This window comes from Oncorhynchus keta, chromosome 26 (assembly GCF_023373465.1).
Source record: "Oncorhynchus keta strain PuntledgeMale-10-30-2019 chromosome 26, Oket_V2, whole genome shotgun sequence".
In the NCBI taxonomy this organism is placed as follows: Eukaryota; Metazoa; Chordata; class Actinopteri; order Salmoniformes; family Salmonidae; genus Oncorhynchus; species Oncorhynchus keta.
Window position 1 is genome coordinate 32,770,858 of NC_068446.1, and position 7,260 is coordinate 32,778,117.

Below are 7,260 nucleotides of genomic sequence, written 5' to 3' on the forward strand. Positions count from 1 at the left end.
TACTATTATGTACTACAGGACTACAAAACAACATGGCAGACTAGTCCTCCATCTTAGTTCATACTGATTATTCTTTTGATTCACGTGCCTGCCTATCTGAGTTTTTTATGCTCCTTCTCTCCCTTCCTCTCTCCCCGCTTCTCTCTCTCTCTCTGTCCCGCCACCTTCTCCACTCTGCGACCAGCATTTGGCTTTTTCCACTTGTGGCAGATTACTGTAAGGCTATTGTAAAACAACTTCCTGCCTCTTTTGGCTCTGGTTCCAAAAAACGGCAAAGGCTGGGCTCACGCGTCTCCCCCTCTCTCTCCCCGAAGTATCAGAAGGTCTGAAAAGAGAGAAAGCCAGAAAAAGGAAAAGTGTAAAATCTCTGTCTCCTCTTGAGGACTTATTTTGATGCCTTGTGTCTTTAATGCCACATGAGAAGTAAAGGAGGAGAGCAGGGGACTGCATGCCTAGCAGAACGGAAAGGTGGGGAAAACTCTCATTTTGCTGCTTTTACTGTGTAACCTTCTGTTGGTTTGTGGAGGACATTTATGCTGTTAGGTTAGCTCAGGCAAAACTACCCAACATGGCTGCTGCTGCAGGGTTCCCGTCTTGTCTGCGGAGTGAGTCTGTGAGGGGTACTTTTCCTAACGCAGCCACCCGGTTCCTTTCATCGCTGGCTTTTTCTCTCTCCCTCGTTAGAACAGCACAGCAACACCGGACCGACTGGAGGCTCCTCCGCTATAGCTCACTCCGAGGACTCTCTCCTCTCCTCCTCTCTTCATGACAAGGTTCAATAAGACACAGGTGGCCACATTCAATGGACCTGCAGAGGGAAAAAACATTGTTTTTTATTTACTTACTGAAGACATGGTGCAACCAAGTTCGGGCGTTATTAACGGTCTCTCTAGTCTTCTTTTTAAAAAATGACACAAAATGGGTTGGATGTGTCTGCATTGGAATGAGCTAGAACCCTAAAAACCCTAGAACCCAATCCAAAGCACCGCAGCCTCACGTCACATCTCGCCATGCGTTTTAACCAATTGAAAAACTCACGTCTTTGCGTTGAAACATATAGGTTTAAACATACAGTTTGTGGATAATGTAGATATATATTAAGAATATGTATTTTTGTATGCACAATCCTGCTCAGTTTCAGTAGAGGACAGACAGTAGGGAAAATGGACATGGAACTATGAATTTGTTTTAGTTGTTGGTTTGGAACGGTCTGTAGTAATAATTTAGCTTCGTGTGCACGTAGCACAGCATTTGCAAGAAGTTCACTTGAGGATAGGGTTTTGGTTTTGGGAGGATGCCAACTTTTACGACTGCGTGCCTCTACCTCGTTCCCCTCTTCTCTACTCTGGTTGCATTTGTCTGTAATGAATTATATTTAAAAATGTATTTATATATGTAATTATATATGTAATTATTATATTTTAAGTTGTGTTTTAGAATTATAAATTACTTTAACCATGCTTTCTTTAAACACATTTCAAATAATAAATTAAGCCATTTTAAGATGGCACGTTTGAATATTTTTTTAACTTAGATATTTTTTAAGGAATGCTTTCTTACACAGGTGTGTATAAGAACTTTACAACAATACCATTAAAAAAAACATGTCCTAGTACTACAGAAAAAAAGCTTGGAGGGAGGACAGGGAGGTAAATGTAATTATTCCTTCTTTAGTATATTTGAAGGGATTTCTTAACCCTATTGTTAATAATTACGATATGCTATGGAATGCTATGTATCTGAATCAGCATTAACTCTTAGAATCTTTAGATAAAATCACAATAGATTAAATGGTTAATAAAGTTTAAAGTAAATATCCAACCTGTTAGTCAAAGCTATGTTCCTGGTTTTGAAATGCTACAAATCCACATAACTCACTACAGTGGATGGTGAAGGAGAGAATGATCAGAGTAGGAAGTTAACTAACACGTCAGTAAATGTGGCTTAGCTATCGACACGTGAATACCGATTCAATCATTCGGTCCTATTCAAGGAAATGTTCATTAAAATGGCGGACGCTGCCATGTCATTGGCAGGCTTCATTCGGAATGTTAACATATTGTGATACATTCAAAACTTAACCTTGCTTAATAAAATGTATTCCCGTACTACACATTTAGTAAAAAGTGAACTACAACGACTCCAGGAAAAATCTTCACACATTTAGTTTCTGTCTTTTAACCCTTAAATTGACAAGCTGGTTATACATTTGTAAGGAAGTATTTGGAATAAGAAACTCATAATTCAACAGAAAAAATTAAGCACAATCAATATGAAAATTGCTATGTGGTCTTAGATAACTTAAAATCTATGACAAAACAACTAAAATAGTATCCAACAATTTCATATGTAGTTGCTGTACAGATGAATAAATACATTCAATGTTATGTATAATGTATATCACTAGTATATATGGTAAAAACAGATCATGCAAATATAATGTTCTCCAACTGGTCCTACAGAAAATTATTACTTTTGTTAGTATGCATGTTGGATCTTATCATGGTAAACAAAAAATATGTAATACATCAAATGTTTATTTTGCGATAATAAGAATTCCTGATCATGCAAAATGTAGGTTGTGGATTCTCACTTCTTGCTTTTCTCATGTGTTATGAGTAATTAACTAAATAAAAGGGTCGGCCAAGGGAAGATCAAACTAAATGCAACACATTATCTTTGCAAAAGAACGACAAGATAGATCTATGTACAACACTACATCTTTATTTTCTGCACAGGGGGCATAATCATGGCATTCTCTGATTTATCTCATTGAAATGTCTTTTTTTTCTGCCTCACTTTAAAACGTTTTGTGCTCTATCATTTTTATACATAAGTTGGAGTCACAGAGTAACAGTCACAAGGTCTCTGTATTTTCAAAGCTGTCATACCTAACACTTGGTCGAGGACACATGATTAGGAGCCTGTTTGCTTGTCTTTAGTGTCTAGAAACACAGGAAACAGCCAGGAAAGGAAGGCTGAGGAATATGAAATCGCAGTGGGCAGTAGCGCCGCATAGGCAAACATGATCTACACTCCTTTACCCATTAACCACCAACAGGAGTACAAGCCAGATTTCTGACTGTGCAGGAAACTGCATTGCATCAGGATACCAGGCAAATACAGCTGACACATCAGACAGAAACAATTGATATTCTATAGCAGGGTTCCAAAACAGGTCGCCTGCGGGCCAACTTCGGCCTTCGGGTGATTTGATTTTTCTGATAAAAAATAATACAAATAATAATACAAAATAAAAACGATATAATTTTCATTGTTGGACATAAAAGACTGTAAAATCACCAGGACATCAGCTTAAAGTGATTTTAATTGAGAAAATCTGTTCCCAAGTCTTCCCACGCATAAACAGAGGCATACAGTATGTGATCGTATCCCAATGTTATCTAGGTTTGAAATTATTCTGTTTTTGTCAAATACTATGTCTGTTTGGGATTATTGCGGTCAATTTGCAGTCTACAAATTATTTGTAACCATGTTCCCCGCCCCCTGACCATCCACTCAAGGAAGAATTGGCCTGTGACTGAATGTATTAGGGAGCCTGTTTTAAAGGAAGCTAATCAGGAGGATAGCACCAACCCACAAGGCTGGATGGCCCTACGTACGCAGGGATGAAAGACTTGGACTCCCTCTCTAGGAACAGGGGCCGAGTGAGTCTATGAGGTGGTCTTGCTTCAACCCGGCACGTGTCTAAACAACTTCTCTATTACACCTGACCTCTGAGGGCACTCCCCATCGAGCAGGGAACAAAGGCCATGACCCTGGGGTTAAAAGTGTTATACGGGAGGCCCAATGAGGAACCCAGTGCTGTTTGCTTTAAGAAGGTAAAGATGACTAACACATTAACTAATGCTGAATAGGGGATTATCCCCGAGGGACGTCACTCACAGGGTCTACACATCACGTCTTATTAACACCCCTGACCTCTGGCCCGTCACCTCAGGCAGCTGACTGCGACCGCCACTCTCCCTCTCTGTCTATGTGTAAGAATAACACGCACACACACGCACGCACGCACGCACGCACGCACACACACACACACACACACACACACACACACACACACACACACACACACACACACACACACACACACACACACACACACACACACACACACACACACACACACACACTACAAGACGGTGGTAGGGATGGGTGCAACGTTGCTTGAAAAAAGTTTTTACAATCACTATAATTAATTACTGAGTATCAATTCTGAATTACAAACAGTAATACTTAATAGTAGTATTGCCATGAGAAACAAAATATAAGAAACCTTTGAACTTTATACCGGGCATTTTGTTTAATTTCAAGTTTTGTTTTATGTATGATTAGCAAATGTGTATCTTTGACATTTAATTTCACAATGATCATGAGTCAAGGAATTTATTTACACCCCACACAACAATAGATTCCCTCAAATTGATCCTCCGTGTTACTGAGCTGCAAGTGTTCCACGGCACTTCATAAAATGGGAGCATTTAGATAAAGTTCTGATCACAAAATGGTGGACAGAAGACATGCGCAGTGTGGATATCATGGATAATATTACACGATATGATAGATAGACCCTTTCAACAGCACATGCTTATTCACACATTTTCAATTATTACATATGTATTGAGTGGGTGACGTAAATTCATTGTGTCAATGTGAAAAAGTGGAAGCTGACTTAACCCTATATCTCCTGGCAGATTACACCTACATATTCATTATTGAAACTAAACAAGCAAGGTTTCATTTCATTGGGTGTACTGTTATGTGCAATACCTCATAATGTAATGATACCATTTTCTTCTGAAAAACAAATATGAAATGTGATTATTATGTGTATGAGGAAATCAATTTCTGAGATGGTGATGTTTAAGAATTAAGAATTTGCTTTGTTGTACACATTTACACTTGAATATTGTACAATCTTAAAGAAAATTGTATTTGTGAAATATGTTCCATTCGTCATGTGTTTTCTTTTTAGAAATGGGTTCACAGCTCAACTTAACATTATAAAAGTCAATTATTCATTTGAATTGAAAATAGAAGATATAATGTATTTTCTAATGACAATACCATTTTCAATATATGTATAATGAAGGGCCTTTGGAAAGAACATCAATACATAACAAATAACTCTGTTGCTATAGCAATGAATAATACAATGAATTAGTTACTGTCACAAAATATGTTGTATTACATACCTCAATAGAAAAAGGTGGAACTTTTTACCACAAAGAGCTTACATTTCAAATCAAATCAAATTGTATTTGTCACATGCCCCGAATACAACAGGTTTTGACCTTACAGTGAAATGCTTACTTACAAGCTCTTAACCAACCATGCTTCAAGAAGTTTTAATAAAATAAGTGTTAGGTAAAAAATTGATAAGTAAAAAATTGAAAATAGAAGTAAACAAAAAATGTAATGGCAGCAGTAAAATAACAATAGTGAGGCTATATACAAGGGGGTAGGAACTATATGATTAATATAGAATGAATACATCATTGAAAGTGCATTGATTAGATAATAACTGATATTACAAATCAAGAATGAATATCAACCGGGTAAGAAGAAATCACTTCAAACCTAAATTGGGCTATTCCAAAGAATCTGTCGAAATTTGTCAACCAAATCAGGTGCATCTGCGTGTAATTGTAACACATGATGCAATAATAAACTGCCATATCGCAAGTCCTTCATCTACAATCAAACATTGTGATTTACATTTTTTTAAGCTAAAATAAGTAGTCTGCCAACAAGGTTAAGCATTTTCCCATGATCAGAATTTCAAAAAAGATGGGAACAAATTATTTATACGTAAATTATATTGAAAGGATTTTGAAATATCGAAATAGCATATTTTTCCAATAAAACATGTATTCAAAGGAAATAAGCTCGCACACACCACTCTGGCAAAGTATCACTCATTTACCACGCCAACTTATTTTCTTTGAATAACTGTTTCACTCTTCCAATGCACCTGTTAAGCAACAAGTAACACTCTCTTTAATTTAAATAAAACATTAACAAGTAGAAAATAATCATTGAATTTATGAAAATGAACTGCACAGTATCATTTGACACAGTAAGCAATGCTGCAAATGATATATATTCACTTCTAATTGAAGAGGTATGAACCTTTATCAGTAACATTTAACACTTTAACCTCTACATCTGTATATATGTATTCATCTGTGAAATTCCAGCAAACCAATATGCTATGGTCATTAAACAATGAGCTGTGAGATTATTGTATTGATGCTTTCTTTACACAGAGATGCTTTTCATAAATTTGACGTTTTGAATGAGAAGTCAAGGCCAAAGCATGTGGGAATAACTTACAAGATTCAAGAGTCATGAAGATTAATGTCATCTTGTTATGGTTTTTATGCATTGAGTATGTCGGAGAATAGTAATTCAACTATTTAACATGTGTTTTCAGGGAAATATTTAAGTAATTTTACGAAATTACTTACAGATGTCAGATCTTAATTTTTGCCAGTTTGCTACACCAGGAAAATAATCCTGCACCAACAGGACATTTGAATTATTATGTGGATTATAATTAATGGCCATTTTTGTAGGAGTTTATAAATTTGTAGTATAGAACAATCAAGTTAGAAATTTGTGGAAATTACAAACTTCAGAAGCCTTTTTAAACCTTAAATAAACATCGCAGGAAAGCCTACAACAGGGTGATCAAATTAAGATTTACACCTGTACACTATTACAAAAACTATATTGTCGATTGCCAATTCATCATCCAACTTCAGTAGCATTTAGCTGGTGTTTAGTCACCTTTGTATGCAAAAACTTGAATCAGAAGCTAATACAGAGGCTCTAATACATACCTTCATATCTTACATATATACAAGCATTTCGTTACACCCGCAATAACATCTGTTAAACCCGTGTATGTGACCAATAAAATTTGATTTGATATATTATTGTATAATTAAACATATAAACACACAAATAAACACAGTGACTGAATGTAAAGTAGATGGTTTTCAATAAGTAAGAACAAGACAAACAGATATGATATTCCATCAGCGCTAAACTCACCTCGCGGTGTCTCACCGGAATCTGAGAGAGAGAGAGAAGGAGAGAGAGGGAGGAAGGGAGAGAAAGCTTGGGAGCTTGCAATACAAAATGGACCCTATCCGATATCAGACCTCAGAATGGACAACCTTTATAAACGGGGCGACACCCAGATTGCAACGAGTCAGGAGTACTTCTCATGGC

The 7,260-nt window shown here is 36.6% G+C and overlaps 1 long non-coding RNA gene across 1 annotated transcript; it reads left to right on the top strand.

The window, feature by feature from the left end:
* The first annotated feature begins 268 nt into the window (after positions 1–268).
* LOC118359268 (uncharacterized) lies at positions 269–4,159 on the top strand. The gene is made up of 2 exons (XR_004820632.2): positions 269–468; positions 685–4,159. It is a non-coding gene; the product is annotated as an uncharacterized LOC118359268 (long non-coding RNA).
* Positions 4,160–7,260: the final 3,101 nt, after the last annotated feature.